Source organism: Tyto alba, unplaced genomic scaffold, assembly GCF_018691265.1.
Source record: "Tyto alba isolate M040663 unplaced genomic scaffold, T.alba_DEE_v4.0 Super-Scaffold_40, whole genome shotgun sequence".
Lineage (NCBI taxonomy): Eukaryota > Metazoa > Chordata > Aves > Strigiformes > Tytonidae > Tyto > Tyto alba.
In genome coordinates this window covers 820,315-835,818 of record NW_024881316.1, presented here as the reverse complement: position 1 = coordinate 835,818, position 15,504 = coordinate 820,315, and the positions used below count along the sequence as shown (strand labels likewise).

General features: G+C 44.7%; 1 protein-coding gene across 2 annotated transcripts in view; it reads left to right on the top strand.

Annotated features, from left to right (window-relative positions):
• Positions 1-3,590: 3,590 nt before the first annotated feature.
• ARMC2 (armadillo repeat containing 2) overlaps positions 3,591-15,504 on the top strand; it is a 111,947-nt gene continuing 100,033 nt past the window's right edge. For both annotated transcript variants that reach the window (XM_033005689.2, XM_033005688.2), the window contains exon 1: positions 3,591-4,063. The gene's annotated coding sequence lies outside the window, so the exon portion shown is untranslated. The remainder of the gene's footprint in view (positions 4,064-15,504) is intronic.

Below are 15,504 nucleotides of genomic sequence, written 5' to 3'. Positions count from 1 at the left end.
GGCTTAGTAGTATCCATGCCGGAGTGATTTAAAGAGAATGAAGGCACGTATTTCTTTATGATGCATTATGTAACACCACAGAGGGCAATCCGAGACATTCAAAAAATGCAGGACCCACATTTGATCTTATACTTGTTATTTATCACACAAGTATTTTATAGTGCTTATAGCTTAAGGCTTATGGAACACCTAATTTAGGAACGTTATCCAGTACAAATGAGTTTGGAATGTTTTAGATTATATATTCTGTGTTTTGTACATCTTTAGGAGAATATAATAGAACCTATAATTCATTTTCTTCAAACTTCTGCAATACATGCAATCTCAGATAAAATAAAATTGTCAAAATCAGTGATAGCTGGACCTTCTGGTTCACATTAGTGTGAAGAGAAAAATGCTGTTGAGCTGACACATTGATAGATTACAAATTCTGATGGAGAATAGCTAAAAATGGTGATTCAATCTTGCTGCTACTATATAAGAAGAATAACAGAAGTAGAGATGTTACTCATGATATCATGTCTTTTATCAAAACCGTAAAGGGTTCTGGTACATCAAACACATTCTCTTCCCGAGAGCTTCTGGCTCTAAAAAATACCAGTGTTAAGTAAATGAAACTAAATTGGCCTATTAAAAAAAAAAAAACAAAAACAAACAGGATGAGCTTGTGCCCTAAATTTATTTAAATATGAAAATAAAGATCAAACTGTAAAAAGACTTGTTAAAGGTCAGGGTTTTTTTTTCTCTCTCTTTTTTTTTTTTAAACAATAGAAATGCTGGTCTTGTATTGATGAAACAGAGAGCTAGGAGGATTATGAAACACAAGCAACATGAAGGGCAAATCTGACCGAATGAGAAGGAGAATATTATTACAATTATTTAAAACTTAGCTTGGTTAGTTGCTTAATTAATACAGCTCCCCTGAAATCAATAAGGCAATACAGATTCACCCAAGGCATATCTAGCAAGCAAGATAATACGGACCACTATCTTCTGTCAGGGCAGTAGACATAAACACATGTGCAGAATCATCTTTTCTAAATAGCTCCTTAATCTTTAGATATGCAAACCAGAACTTTTAAAAGAGGCACCTTAAGTACTTCTGCTATTCTACCCCTGGTCCTCCGTTGATCTGAACCTTGTGTGGTCATTTATGCTAAAGTGAAGTCAGGTTTAGACACTGACTTCAGTCCCTCAGTGGTTCATACTTCCCTGTGCTGCTGCAAATCAGAACGAAAGGCTCAAGATGGAGGGAACAGGGCCTTGGTGGCTTGTGCCTTCCTCCCACCGGCATCACCGAATGCTCCCGGCACTCCAGCTTCATCCAAAGAGTTCTGCAACAACAGAAGAGGAAACAGGGCTTCACAGTCCTCATCCATCACTGAGAGGGGTAACAGGTAATGAGAAGGAGGAAACAGAAACATTGGGGAGTGGGGGAGGGAAAGATTTACTACAGGCTCCCTTCTCCCAAACGTAAAGAAACCTCGACACAAACTTCGTCACATCACAAATACATATACAGGCAGGCACCTTAGATTTCTGACAACTCAGTGGTTTTGTTTCAGGGAAGGATAAAGTATTCTTTTCATTTTTACTTCTACCAGGGCCTCTACAGTAAGTATTCGCAGCTTCTCCTACTGTAATTAATATTTCACGTTGCATAGGAATTTTTTACCTTAAAAAAAATCTCCCCAGCAAAACTGTGACTTAAGTTGTGTTCTTAATTTGGGGATAAATGGGGAACAGGGGAAGAAAAGCAGCAAGGCAGAAAGTTCATCACCTTGGTCTAAAATGTAGGCAGAGCCAGAAACCGAGACTAAATCCAAAAAATATCTCATCCCTGTTCTGTGTTTTGCCTACAGTTCTTACACACATATTTGCCTTCTGAGTATGCACACCGACATCTTTTAGGATATTCAGGCAACGTATTAACACATCATGGATAAGGGAAAGAAGCAAGTCAGAAATATTTGGAGGGTGTGAAGCAATAAACAGTAACCGAGTGGAAATGTTTTAAGCAGTGCTCTTACGGCTTGAGAGCAAAGTAGATTTATCCACTCTCCTTCCAATCTTGTAAGGTTGATAACAAGTGAGCTGAGTTACATTTTCGGAGTTTGGAATGTAATTGTTTTTCTCTTGTTCCACAACGCCATGCAGCTCTCAAAGACGAGAGCTCTCACCGGTGGCAGCCCGCTTTTCGGAGAGGCCCCGCGGTGGGAGGCTGCGGCGCGGCAGGCAGAGGCCGGCGGGATTCTGGCCACGCAGGGCCCGGCAGGTACCCAGCCCGCCTCACCCACGGCCTCCATCCTCGCTGGGCTACAGGAGATGGGGCTGTTGCAGCCCCCCGCGCAGCGCCAGTCCCCTTTGCCAGGCCCAATATCCGCATCCTCTTCTTCTTTTTTTTTTTTTTAATTTTATTTTTTTCCTCCAAACGGCGCCTCCGCACAGTGGCGTTCACCTATTTGCTCGAGCCGCGGGGGCCACGCAACCCATCTGGGCGGCCGGCTGCGGAGCCTGCGTGCAGCGGAGCGTTGTCCGAAGAGGGTCCCACCCCACACCCCCCCACACACACACACAACCCCCCCACACACCCCCCCTCCCCAAAACCCCGTCCCTCCGGGGCACCGGGCGCGCTGCGGGCGGCGGCGGCTCCGCTCTGCGGCCAGCGGCGGGCAGCGACCACTGCAGCGCGGCGGGAAACCGCCCCGCGCGGTGCCAACACCCGCGGGCTCCGGCAGCGTGCGGGGGCACCCAGACCCTCGCCGGCTCCTTCCCCCCACGCCACTTCTTCCCTCCTCCGCCCCCCTCCCTCCAGGTACGTTTATTTCTCATCCCGTCCTCTTCCCGCAAACCCACCGGCTGCGGCCGCCGAGCCCCGGCAGCCCGGCGGAGCCCCCCGGTCACCGCCGATAGATCCCTCTCGCTCTTTTTAAGCTCTCCCCGAGGGAGCGGAGCGGCGCGGCTGGAGCTGCTCTCCACCCGGCCGCTCGTCCTTGCGTTCCACCGCCCGAGCCCCTTAAAAACAAAGGCGAGGACTGCCACTTTCCACGCTCCCTTCCCTCCCCGCGCCGCGGTGCGCGGCTGGCTACAGCAGCTCACCTAGCAGGAATAAAATAAAAAATAAAAATTTAAAAAAAAAAAAAAGGCAAGAGGAGGAGGGTTAGGGAAAGCAAACCCACGCAGCCCGCCCCACGCGTGACCCCCGTCCCGCGGCGGCGGGGCGCAGCCCGGCGCACCTGACAGCCCGCGCCGCGCTGTATTTCCCTCCCTTAGCGACAGGGGAGGGGCGCGGCGGCGGCGGCCCCGCCATTGGCGGAGGGGAGCGGCGCGGCGCGGCCATAGGCTGGCGCCTCCGCCAATGGGGCGCGCTGTCTCCGGGCGGCAGGGGGGCTGTGGAGCTATTTAAATCCAGCTCGGTGATGTCAGCGGGGGCGGCGGTTGGTGCGGGGGGTGAGGGGGAGCGCGGTGGCCGCGCCTGTCAGGCCGCGTTAGTCACGGGGCGGCCGCCGCCTCCTGAGGCGGTCGAGGTGTGAGGCGGGGGGGGGGGGGGGGAATGCGAGCGGGGGGTTTCCCGGCGCACCTGCGAAACGTCCCCGGGATCCGGCAGCTCCCCCCCGCCGCTGACCCGGGGGCAGAGCGCTGGGCCTGGTGGCGATCCTGGAATACGGGGGAGGGTTAATTTCGGGGTGTTTCCGCGCCGAGGCGCGGTCGGGTGGGCTCGCTGGTTGCGCGCGTTTCACGCTAAGGCGTCTGTGAAAGAGGAGGCAAAAGGGCTGCTCGCCGCGTTACGAATACTTCTGCAACCGTTCGGGGGGGAGGGGTTACCTCACGGTACCTTCCTACGCCTCTCTGAGGAGCGTCCAGTGCCTCCACACGGCCTCGGTGATACTGCAACAGCAGACAAGGGCATTGAATCTCATCCCTCGCACCGTGCCATCAGGGAGGGACGGCTTACCCCTCGGTGCTCCTGGTTTGGATCCCGAGGGACTGCCACAGGCGGGAAATCCCCAGCTGGAGACGCTGGTTTAAAGGTGCGCGTTTGGCCCACGAAGCACACCAACAGGTACAGCCACCTGGCCGATTTTCCTTTTGCATTTCTCATTCTGGTTGTGGCAGGTCCTGTTCTGTGGGTCACAGGGAGGATGCTTAGATGCTAAAACCCGACAGTTGCTTCTGGCCACCAGTGTTCTCTTCTCTGTTGTCCTCCCAGCACAGCAATCACAGGTGGAGTAGAAGCAGCATTACGGTACAACAGAAGAAGATAAATAAAACCAAGATCCAAACGCACTGGTCAGCTTTGGCAGAAAATGTCCGATAATTTGTTCTGAGCTTCAATATAATGGAGACCTGTCCTGAAGCTCATTTTAATTAGCCTAATAAAGGCTGAAAATTGGGATTAAAGCAGACTTGTTTGACCTGAGGAATGTAATCATCCTTCCTACAGTCCAATACTCTGATGGTTGCACAGCTCTTTCCCTTTTGTGTGACCCAAATTTACTCATGATGTGACCAAAATGCATCTCCCTTCATACAGTGGTGTGTCACTCGAGATGGGAGCTCACATAAACATCAGGTAACAGACTGCAAGCTCTTCTCAGTTTGCAGGCAGTGTGTGCTGTGACCATAGATTTTGGACTGTAACTACAGACATTTTGGTTGCCTAAAGAGGTGTGTTCAGCTATGTGGCTGCAGAAGGAGATAAGGTGTGGTGACCTATAGAAGTGGTTCCCTAAAAACAATGCTGGGGTGTGGTAAGCTGAACACACAGGGCATTAGCGAGCCAAAGAAGATTTTTGTCATGAGGAAATTGGGACTGGAAACCAGGAGGAAGGAGGTTGCTGACAACCAGGTGACCGAAGGTCTCAACAGCCTCCCTAACAGGACAGTGGGAGCAAACAGCCTACACTATTTCATGGTGGAGCTTCATAAATTCATGTTCACAATTAGTATGAGAGGGCAGGTTTAACGTGGGATTTATGAATTAAAGCTGGAGTGGGGAGTTGGTACCCCAAGGAAGGATGAAAAGCCCTTACTGTTAGGTGTGAAGGAGCTGTCATAGAAATCATGTTTCTTCACTGTGACAGGATATGGCAACAGAGGTGGGAGACAGCAGGGGAAGGCTGACCATGGAGGTGGTTTCTGTGGGGGCAGGGGAAGGCTTGTTATAACTTGGGGTCCTCGAGGTGAATCTGATTCTCTTCTAAGGCCATTCTTTCACTGAGAGTCAGATGGAAGAATGTGAGAGCCCCTTTCAGGAACTGACTCCATGTGCCTTTTCAGTCCCCTTGGCATTTTCTTGCTTCTCCCTATGTGGAAAGCTGCTTGGAATAAAGATTAACTCACTACATTCAGTGTGTTGTTTATGTATTGTATTTGTCCATTAATGCCACACTCCAGGTTTTCTGTGAGTTGCCTGCAAGGCTCAGGAAATAATATTTTCTGTTGTTTTGATTGAACTTTCTCCCCATGGTCCCTGGCTGTGTTACTTCTAGGGTGACCTGGGCAAGTGTCACCTTCCTCTGAAATACCAGATCAGCACTAGCAAGAGATGAAAGGCTGGGCAGAGGTGTTTGTGGTGGTCCCATTCCTGACTCATGCATCTTGCTCACATGCTTGGAACTAATCTTACGGTCAGATTTGAGTCGAGAATAAATTTTTTTCTAACATGGGTCATTGCGTTTTGGGTGAAAAAGGGAAGGGGGAAGCATTCACCCTCCTCTGCAGGATGGAACATGGTTTGCTTTGTTAAACGAACTTGGGCATTTGGGGGGCAGGAGCTGGTGGAATGGGCAGAACACTTTGCCTGGAGTAGAATAAACCTTAAGTGTGTTGGGGGGGGGGGCAGGGAAAGTGTCAGTACATGTGAGTGGAAGCAGGGGAAGGTGAATGGATCTTTCTGGACTTCACAGCTATGGTATAACCTTACTGGGACAGAAAAGAATGTGAAGAGTTCATCTGGTCCATCCCGTGCTTTACTACCATAAATTAGAATCTAATCTCCTCATCTCTGTCCTCGCAAATACCCAAATTATGCAATGATCTTCAGGGATGGAACTTTATAACCTCTCCAGGCATTTCTTCCAATGTACCACTGTCCTTAGCGTAGGACAGTTGCCTCTACTAGAAACTCCTTGGGTGCAGTTTAACCCCATTACTTCTTGGCTCTCCATGTGGAGAACAGGCTGTTCCCTTCCCTTTTACCATAGAATTTATTTATTTTGAAGACTGTCAGCATATGTACCTTTGGTCTTCTCTTTTTTTTTTTTTTTTTTTTTTTTTTTTTAAGGCTAACCAAACTCTTAATCTGTTCCATTTTTGATCCTCAGTAATTTTTTCTAGTTCTCTTCATGTGACCCTGGGAGACTGCAATCCCCGACACCATCTCACTTTCAGTCCTACATATCTGTTTAAGAAAGGTCTGGAGAAAGAAGGCAAGTAGTGGTGTCAACATTTCCCCATAGTCCTTTTTTTCTCCTAAACAACCATGGTGAATGAATAAAATTGACAGGTGAAATTTGCAGCCCCTAGGAAGGGAGCACACACTGTAAGGGAAGATGAATGGCTGGTACTGAAGTGGTGACATCAGCTCAAAAGAGGGACATAGGGTCAGCTGGCTGAAAAACTGATGTGTGCAGCTCCACTGAAAACGAAAAAACAAAACCCAACAAACCCCAAATTTTAGGATGCTTAAAGAAAGGGGATGCTGAATGATGAACAATAAAATGTCATTGTAAGTGACATTCACTGGAAATTACTGTATGTTGCAGCACGTCTGCTCCGGAGTTTCACAGGGTGTACAAAGGTTGCTGCTGAGGCTGACTAAACTGAGGCACCGAGAAACTAGGAGGCTCATGAGTAACTGAAGTTCAGACAAGGCAGAACTGGAAATTCCCTCCCAGTCTTGACAGTGCTTCTTTCTGATCAGTCTCTAGAAATCATTCCTGCTTCGGACTAGTGATGCATGATGTACTGTATTTTTTTCCTGTTTAGAACACATTTTGGAAGGGTCTATAATACTGTGTAGGATTCAGCTGAATTCAAGCTCCAAGATGGGGTCCGTTGCAGTCCTCTGCTTTAAAATATCATTGATAAAAAAAAAATCTATTTTAAGTGTTCTGGTCGGGACTAGTGAAGCTTTTCCATTTTCAAATGTGTTTTGTGTGGAAAATCCCTCTGTTAAATAATTACCAAATGCTCTAAGCATTACTGCATATTTTATATTTAATTTGCCTGGAAGAAATGGATGATTCTGTTGCTACAGATTAACCGCAGTGTATTTTGTGATACTCTGACTGCTGGAAGAGAGGCTCCATACTTTATTTCTTTTACATCCCATTATTCAAAGAATGGAGCTGGACAGAAGAAGGGTTTAACCACAACTCTTCTCCTAATCCCAGTCCCAGCAGACATTTGAGTTTGCAAAGAAAATATCTGCAGAAGCTGAAAATGTGAAAAACAGAGGGTGAATGATTCAACAGTACAAAGAGTTGCAGTTCTGGATCTTATTTTCTTGGCCAGCATTGGCTATGATGATTTGTTTATTTTACCTTTGACATAGCCTTATTCCACATCTCAGTGTAAATTTTTCTCAGGCAGTAAAAAAAGATTATCGCTGCAGCTGCTGTTGCATGAATTAGTTTTAGGTACCAATGGACACTAATTGTGTTTAAAATGAAGAATTTGGCACAAAAAGCTGTTTGCATTTAACCTTTTCCCTACAGAAATGGAGTTACTAATGATTCTTTTTATGGAATGAAGGATAAGATCTAATTAGTTTTGATGATTAGGTCTTTGTTCCCATGGCTCTTTGAACAGTAGGTTGGGTCAGAAGCATGTCCCTGGCTCTGCTGTGGGCAGTTCTGTACATCTTGCTGCTGTTAGCAGGCTACACCAGCAGGCCTTGGAAAGAACTCTGAAGGGTAACTGTCACATCTGTTGTCTTAGAAAGTGTTGTCCTAGAAAGTTTTGTCCTGTCTTCAAGACAAACTTAAAATTCTGATGGTTTTGTATTCTCAGCACTGCAATTGGCAACACCATTCCTGAAGGAATAAAATGCTTCAATCTTCATGCGTATTGGACCTAACAGCCCCCCTGGCAGTCAGCAGGAGGCTTTAGTATGCCAAAAAATGCAGATGTGGGCTCCTCAGCCTGAAGAAATTGCCCTATATTAGAGAGTACAGACAAATGTCGATCAATCAAACATGCCTACAACACACAAGTTCTCTCAGGGTATAAGCTAACTTCCAGGTTTTCTCCTCCGGTGTAGCACCAGTAGCTCAGAGCTCAAAGCAGTCCTTTGCTTAATTTCACAGTCGTTGCTTAAGTAGCTGATGCAGTTTGTTTCCTAAGCTATAGAGAAGGCTGTGCACACTATCTCTGCATGTGCTGGGGCTCAGTTGTATATTTTGCCCACATCAGCTTCTTCTACAGTGTTGCCTCGTTAGCACTTGCAACAAGCATCTTGTGAAGCCTATAGAAAAAGCTCTTCCAGTTTGCCAGAGACAAGCATGTCGGAAGGATGCTGGTGACCATCTGGGATTATAAACAGGATGGTTGCAGTGGTCTGTTGAGGGCCAGATCCCTAGTCAGGCCAACAAGCATTGCAAGGAAAAGATCAAGGACTTGAATAAAGCTAATTCTCTGTTCTGGCAATCAGACTGAGGAAATGCATGTTTTCTTGCAGCCTCACTGAGGCTTGCAAAAGCTCTTCCATCTCCAAAATACTGCTGAGACCAATGCCAATGAAAATAACATCCAGAAACATTTTTTACAGTATGAGTATGGTGAACTCGTGTGTGCTGAAGTGCAGGGAGCAGAATAGAACAGATCAATCTACCTATGAAGACTGGAGGGCTTATTTACCATCACTGAGATTTAGAGGATTTTTTTTAAATGTTATTGATCAGTATTTCTAAAATGGTGTTGAACTGTAGCATTCCCATTGCGATAAGGCTGTATGACTACTATTTTGGTATTTTGTTTGGTAGTAGCTTGGGACCACATATCAAAATGCAAGGAACACCAAAGAAGGCTATAAGAATGTGTTCAAACTAGCACAAGGGGGAATTTTACGTAGTATTTCCTAGGTACAGTGTTCCTAGCCAGTGTAAAATTTGACTCTGTTCTTTCATGAAATTTATCTATACATATATAATAAAGTCTGTTTTAAGTATTGGCCTGTTTGGGCAAGTACTCTTAGATTTGGGACAAAGTGTAGCGTGATGTGATATCATGTCAGTAGGTAATATTAATCTCTGCATAATTTTCCATAAAAGGCAGGGAATTTGAGAGGAATGTTCTTTTATAATCCCCATATAAGGAAGGGGGGGAAGCTTGTCATCTGAATTTCCCAGTATGGGGATTATTTTTGTTTTTATAAGTTAGCTCTTGCGTTTCAGTGTTCCTTCTCTCCACAATCCCAAATAACAGCCTATTCAATAGCTAGCATGAAATTTAAGTCTGGAGATGACTGTGACAGTAAATAACAGCATGACATTTAATATAAATTCTTGCCTAAAATATCTGCAATAAAGCATAGTTCCTATAGGTATGCATATGTATGTATTGGTACTAGAGTATGATCTAGGCGGGGTTTAAGCACCATGTTCCAAAAAAGCAAATCCATGTAAACCACTCATCACCTCTTCATCATCTGAGCATATGCAGACACCTACCATCTTCGTGACACTGTTTTAATCCTATGTGAAATGGCTTCATGAAGACAGATGCATCTTTAGCACACAGGGAGCTGACTGAGTTCAGCACAGAGCTATTTCCAGTCAGGAATGCAAACCAGGCAGGGATGGTTATTGTGCACCTCTCACCTAATGATCAACCATTAGAGGGCTTGTTGAGGAAATCCAACTTTCATGTCCTCAGACAACAATTCCCACTTACTAGATGAGAGATCTCACCTTAGTGGCATGAGTGGAATCGTGACACAGCCTCTCTCATGGTTCTTTTCAGAGTTGATTTCTATTCTCTGCCATGCATGCATTGGACTGTTTTCCCTTCTATAACCACTTAAAATGTTATATTCCTCTGGTTTCTGTGGAATTCCTGGTCTGGAGTAAGAAAAGGGATAATTTTAACACGAGAACTGAAATTGTGTCTGATTCCTGAGTAGAAAAAGGAAAATGTCTCTAGTACTATTTCCTTAGGTCTTTAATTTCTGAGATAAAACATGTACATCTTCGCTGTGGTACACATACTCTCCACCTCAACTTCACTTGCATCCTTTGAATAATTATTCTGTTAGGAGTTGTACGTCACGCAGTGCTTTTCAATTTATAAAATTCAGCATGCAGGAGAATTGCATATCAAATTTATGGGCTGGAATGGAATCATCAACCATTCACAAGACAGCACCTGCAAGAAGGAGCACTCACAGCTTCTTGTCCTGAGCAATACAGAACACCGAGCAGCTACCAGGTTAACTTGTCCTAACATGGAACGAAAGTCCTTGGAGTGAATCCAGCATTACTTACCTGTTTAAGAGCTGTTTGATTGGTGTCTTGTTTTGTTTTGTTTTTCCAAGGGAATCGTAACTCATTTGCAACAAACAATCCCTAGTCCATAATGAATACACCTACCAGGATTTATAACAGATAAATTAAAGGAGGTGTGCTCATGGGACAGTAAAGCATGCAGTGGTAGAAAGGATAAGAAGTACCCTTTTCATGCTGTCTGATAAGAATGATCACTTAGAGCAGAGTATCATTTTAATTTTTAAGTTATCCAAATACCCACATCAAAAAAGGAAAACAAAGAGAGAAAACAGGTATTTATGGGCACACTGGTGTCACAAGTGCTTTGGTATCCTGCTTTTGTACATTGCATTCAATAGCTGATAGGTAACATACAGCACCAAAGCACAGTGTTTATAAAGATGTCATTAAAGAATGTAACAGTCTAGGCTGCAGGAGAAAATAAGAAAAAAACATGGTTCCACTTAATCATTTGCCTGAATCTTACGTGACTTTTTTCAGGGTAAGAAAAACAAGGACTCTTAAGCAGAAACTGTGTCTAGTGGCAAGTCGGCTGCTGCTCAGAAGAAGGGGTGAAACTCTGTATGGCATCCTCAAAAAAATGAGAGCCAATAAGTTGTGATCTGCTTCAGAGAGCTGAGGGCGCAATGTACTCTTTAAATTAATTTAGGTAAATTTAATTTACCAGCAAATCAGATATGATAAGATATTGGAGAGAGATAACCATGTTGTAGGTGTGGGTGGAAATAATATGCACAGCAAAACAAGCTGGTTGGGTATGTGGAGAACCGTGTTGCTGGAAAATCTTGTGAGACGGTTCATACTAGCTGCAGTACTGCATATAAACTTGTGTCACATGCTGTTGATCAGGCAGAATTCAAATGCTGAAGAGACCCAGCTGTGGTAGAGCCTTTGGCTTTGTGTGATTGCCAAACAGCCCAGTGTGGAATACTTAGTATCATCTTAACCTCTACTTTCTGCTTGTTGTGACTACATAGCACCGTTTCATGGCAATTCCGAGGTTATTTGAAAGACCCCGGGGGAAGGGAGTCTGAATGGCATACAGCCTTGGAATGGACACAACAGCACCTGGAGGGTGCAAGAGGATTTGTAAGGGAGGAAAAGAGCAGAGGGCAAGGGAGAGAAGCAGGAGTGAACAAGTGCAAAGACGGAACAGAGGTGTACCATTATGGCATAGTTTCAGACCCTACCTAGGGATTCTAAGACCTGTGGGGAGCTGAAGAGTGTATCAGGGCTGCTTGCTTAGCATGGCAGACCTGCTTATCTAATTATTTTAACTGTAGTATTTCTAGAATACCAGTAATGTGCAAGCTGTACTGCAATGTGGAGACAAACAATAAAGGCAATTCAGCTGCTGGGATCTGCAGATGCTGATGTCTGTGGTCCCTCATAATCTGGTACGTGGCTGGCAAGAGGGGAGGAAGCTTAGTAAAGAAAAGAAGAACCACAGTACACTTAGTTCCATGGTTCAAACAGCTATAGATGTGGAACAATAGTGTTTCTTGTTTGGGAGTTAGCTTGGGTTAAAGCTCTTCAGACCTACTTGCCTGGAGCAAGCCTCCAGGCTGGAACTCTGTTAGGAATTTGCAGCTCAAAGCTCCTTGGCAGCAGTTTCCATTTTTTAGCTTTTGTGGCATTGGAGCAGGTTCCTGGGAGTGGGAATGGACATCTCAGAGGGTATTTGTGAACACCTGGGAGATGTGTGTAGATATGGGGAGGGAGTCTGGAAGAAACCAGCGGGGTGTCATGGGTCTGTGGCAGACCTGGTGAGGAGGAGGAGCCTGTAGTCAGTCTCTTACCCTTCTCTTAACCTGCCTCCATCTCTTCCTCCCCAGGGGTGGCTCCTCACATTCTTGGAGTTTCCAACTTGTTTCCAAAGCCCACAAGTGTCTCTATCCCACCTTATAGCTGCCTTCCTCTGTCAGTTCATTTCTGCCTAGAAGAAACCCTCCTCACGGCTTTGCTGTAGCCTCTGATTATTCTCTGCTGAAAAGAAGAGGATGCCAGTGTGACTCCTGTTACAAAGCAAAGAGGGGCAGAAGGTGGGTGAGGATTATTTAGGCCAGCACAGCAGGTTCTGTCTCCCAAGGCATAGGCAAAGTCCCTTGTAGTATTCAGCTGCCCCTACCTTGTCTTAGCCTACTGAGCAGGTGTCACTCGAGTAGGCGCGCTGATGTCAGAGGCCCACGGTTTGACCTTCATGAGGTTGCTATGTAGTTGTTAGGGATGTAACTTTAGTTAGGTAAAGCATGATAGGGCAACTGTTATGAAAAAAAAAATAATTGGTAGAAGTGGCAGAACTAACCTAATATGAGAATACTTGCCCAGCGACTCACTACACCCATCATCAAGCAACACTTTAGAGCGGACCACCAACCAGTAAAGATCTGCCAACCTGGATGGTGCTCTTCACCTGATAAAACTCATCTACCCCTGCCTGAAGGGCAGTAACACAGCCCCTCCCTTCAGGGACACCTGATCGTGGAGGACCTTTGGGAACATCTGAGACCAAGCTTGATTAGCTGGAACCAGCACACTTAACACTACTGCTGACTACAGACAACCGCTGGTCCTGTCAGCAAGGAAAGGAGAAGTAGACATAACCACTCTTCTGTAACTTTGTAGTGTTCTTTGCATTATTAATCACTCTTTCACAGACGTAATGAACATCCACACCCCTTCACATATATCCAATTATTGCATAATAATTAATGCATGCATTTAGCCCATCCTGACCTAAACCACAAGATGCCGAAGTCTCTCGAGTCAGTTCAAGCCTGCCTTGCACGTTTCTAAACCAGGATCAATTAATGGCAGGCATTTCCTGCACACTCTCCTCAAGCACCTCTCCCAGTTTCTGCTCTTCCCCTTCAAAGTTTGGTTCCCAGTGCAGTGATAGTCAGGAATGGGGTGACTGTTGGATGTATCAGGATCATAGCTCAGTGGGAAGAGACCTGAGTAGCACAGCAGCCTCTTATGTCTCTACACCTTTGAGTGTATGTAGAGGTTACATGGATGCAGCTTTGTGTCTAGCTTAAATGAGCAACTGAGTTAATGCTTTCTGAATGTGTGTGGATGAAGGAGAACATCTTCCTCTTCATTACAGATCTGTTTTCTATCCAAACTAAAATCTTGGCCAATTGACCTATCCAATTCATTGAAAACATCCTCTGCCTCCTAACATAAATAAAACACAGCTCTATGTGTTTCTTGCAAGCTATCCTGACTTAGATAACTAATCACCTCTTCATTCAGGTGTTGCCATTGGTCTCCTCAGGGTTCTCATATCCATTCAGCACATAAAACTGCCTGATTCTTCCCCAAAGTTATCTCTAAAATATTTCAGTCTTGAACAACTGAAACTTACCTGGACTTTCTTCATCTCATAGCTTTTTTGCTGAGAGATCAGTTTCAGTGGTCTGGGAAGCCCTTTGTTTTCTCTCCTGGTTTTGAAGGAAGTTGGTTCCTATCTTTGCTCAGCCAGTGTTTCCACACTGCTTTGCCTTCCTGAGTTTCAACTCACGCTTCAAAATACTTTCTTCCTCACTAGGCTTGAAGTCTGAGTAGTCCTTTACAAACATGTATGGCAGACCATTTAAAATGTTATCCTTCTCCCAGTCACTCTCCAAAACTGTCTGTCATGATAGGCACCAAAACATGGCCAGAATCTAGTTGCCGACATTCTGAGATTTACACTCACCATAGTAGCCACTCCTTCATAAATACCATCTCCCTCTCTCCACATCCACCTCTCTTTTTCCTAATAATTAGATTGTAAAATCTTTGTGATCAAGAATGTTGTCATTTTGCTCCATATTTAGAGAAGCATCTAACATGACTGGCTTATCATTCATGACTGGAATTCCTAGGTATTACAGAAATACAGTTATTTTTTATTTTATTCATGTATTCATTTAAAAATAGCATATGATTTTGGGGAGTATTTTATGAGATTTTTGTGGAATATTCCTGAGAGAAAATAGAAACTGTCGGTGATTCAGGATTCTATCCACAAAACGGTTTCTCCATTGCTCAAATTGCCATGGAGGCCTTCTTACCTTGTTTGTAAAACCAGTATTCAGCACTTCTAGTGTTTATCTGGACCCTCATCACAAGACCGTAAACTGGATCAACCTTCACTGCAGGAATGCTGTGATATTAGGACAGAGCAGTTTCAAAACCTCAGCAACTGTGTATTCTTTTAGATACTTAAAGTAATAGAATTTCTAAGCTGTATAATCTTACCAGATTCTTAAAGGACACCATCTGGCTGTACCATCACAAAAGTGCAAGTATTCCCTCCCCCTCCCCAAAAAGGCAAGATTATTTTGAAGCATAACTATTGAATGTATTTTTACAATCAAAGAAATTTAACAATGTATTTGAAGATTAAAGAGCATTGACAAAACTAAGGAAGCAGACTGTGGAACTTTGCCCCCTAGAAATACTTGAAAATCCCAGACCCGATGGGAATGTGGAATTTGAGCAATGTTTGTCCTTTGTTCCCCCCACTCAGGAACACCGTTCTTCCTGCATTAGGGACAAAAATTATAATATAGATCTCTGGATTTACCGTGGGAATAACAAGGCAGGATACAAAAATTAAATATTTACTTCTGACTAAGTCCCACTCTGTTTTTTGCTTTCGTGAATTAGGACCATTACTAGCAGTAGATCTGATGATAAAGTTGAGCTTTCTCATCAACCTTCTTGCTACTGAGCTGTGGCTTTCCAATATCCCGCAAGCCTACAAGTCACAGCCCAAATTCCAGCTGTGCTGCATCAGGGGCCTGGCTTACATTAACATCTCTAATAGATGAGAGAAGAGCTCAGTGTGTAGAGGAATCTGAGGCTCCATTAAAGCATTATTGCATCTTACTGCACATTTAAGATGATCTGCAACACTCCGTCATCAGGATGAGGTATGCTACATCCCACCCGTGTTTGGGCTTGTCTTGCTAATGAAAACCCCTTTTATTCTTGTGTACTCCCATTA